General features: G+C 52.9%; 1 pseudogene; it reads left to right on the top strand.

Annotated features, from left to right (window-relative positions):
- Positions 1-637: 637 nt before the first annotated feature.
- LOC121462149 lies at positions 638-1,196 on the top strand (annotated as a pseudogene).
- The last annotated feature ends 572 nt before the right edge of the window (positions 1,197-1,768 follow it).

Raw genomic sequence — 1,768 nt, 5'->3', positions numbered from 1 at the left:
CTCAGCTCCTGGAGATCTGGAAGTCCACAGACATGCTCTGCCAATGACTCCGCTCTGTGCTCTCTACTCACGTGATGAGATGGTACCCTTTCTTGACGCGGAGTCTGCGCAGATGTTTTCCACAAAGCTCCCCAGAAAATGGCGGGTCTTTCCAATTCTTTGTAATGTTTAAACCACCATACTCTCGTTTTTATGAAAAAACACAACATCTTCTTCTTTGAGTTCAACTCTGCCTCACTCTGAGCAGGATAGGAAACCACCACCCTGTGCCTTTCACAGATAACAGGTCTGGCCTCATTCATAGCAGGACCCAGGGAGGAGCAGTCCTGCTGAGGTGCTGGAGGAGTGGGCACTGAGGAGTCCAGGGAGCTTGTGTTGCTAAGAAAGTATCTGGGGCTGAGGCCACTGTCCCTGAGACCACTGGGCCATCTCCGTCTATGGGATAGGAGCCTGCCCAGCCGTGGTTGCCCACTAGGAACCCAGTGCTCCCTGCTCCCAGCACCAAGTCCAGAGTAGGGCATCCCTCACCCACACTCATCACGCACTTTTCTAGGGATCAGGCCTAGATAGTCCATTCCTTTTCTGATGTCAAAACACAATGCTGCTTTCTGGACCTGGCGGAGCAGGAGGCACCATCATGGGTGTTGACATCCGCCACAACAAGGACCGCACGCAAGGAGCCCAAGAGCCAGGACATCTACCTGAGGCTGCTGGTCAAGCTGTACAGGTTTCCGGCCAGACGAACCAACTCTACCTTCAATCAGGTTGTGCTGAAAAGGTTATTCATGAGTCACACCAACCGGCCACCTCGGTCCCTGTCCCAGATGATCCGAAAGATGAAGCTTCCTGGCTGACAAAACAAGACGGCTGTGGTTGTGGGGACGGTCACAGATGACGTGAGGATTCTCGATGTGCCCAAACTGAAGGTGTGCGCACTGCGGGTGAGCAGCCGGGCCCGAAGTTGCATCCTCAAGGCTGGGGGTAAGATCCTCACCTTTGACCAGTTGGCCTTGGAGTCTCCCAAGGGTCATGGCACTGTGCTCCTGTCTGGACCTCGGAAGAGCAGAGAGGTGTACCGCCATTTTGGCAAGGCCCCAGGAACCCCACACAGCCATACCAAACCCTATGTCTGCTCCAAGGGCCGGAAGTTTGAACGTGCCAGAGGCAGAAGGGCCAGCTGCGGCTACAAAAGCTAATACTGGATCTTACTGTTATTAAAAAAAACATTTGGATGTTGAAAAAAAAATGCTAAGTATCAGACCCTGCAGTAAATCTATCCAACCCCCGTGTCAACTGAGACATGGTGGCAGCTATCAGGCATTGTGGGACACTCCACCTCCTGTCAATGACACATAAGTACTGTTGGCTTCAGGCTCACCTGGATGCCTCCTGCCCTGACACATAGGGCTCCTTCCCTGACTGCTGGACACCACACCCGTTCCACCCCACTTGCTCTGCAGGGACTCCCACAAAACCACACACTAACTGCTAGGTATCAGGCCTTGCTGAGCAAACCAGTCCCCACACCTCATATGTACTCCTAGGCACTGGAAACTGAATGGCACCCACTTAACCCCCATTAAGTGCTAGTTATTGTCATGCTGGATAATCTGCCACTCTGCCCCAAACCCACTGCTATTGCTTGGGCCCCAAGAGTACCATCACACCATGGAAGGTCCACATACACTGACAGGTACCAGGCCCTCTTCTACATCCCACCATACAAGTGACATTCTCCAGTGTTGATTACAGTCCCTGCAGGATACCT

The sequence above is a fragment of the Microtus oregoni genome, unplaced genomic scaffold (assembly GCF_018167655.1).
Source record: "Microtus oregoni isolate MIOR12 unplaced genomic scaffold, Mior012 000001F_ref0000356, whole genome shotgun sequence".
Lineage (NCBI taxonomy): Eukaryota > Metazoa > Chordata > Mammalia > Rodentia > Cricetidae > Microtus > Microtus oregoni.
This window is presented reverse-complemented; position numbering and strand designations above follow the sequence as displayed.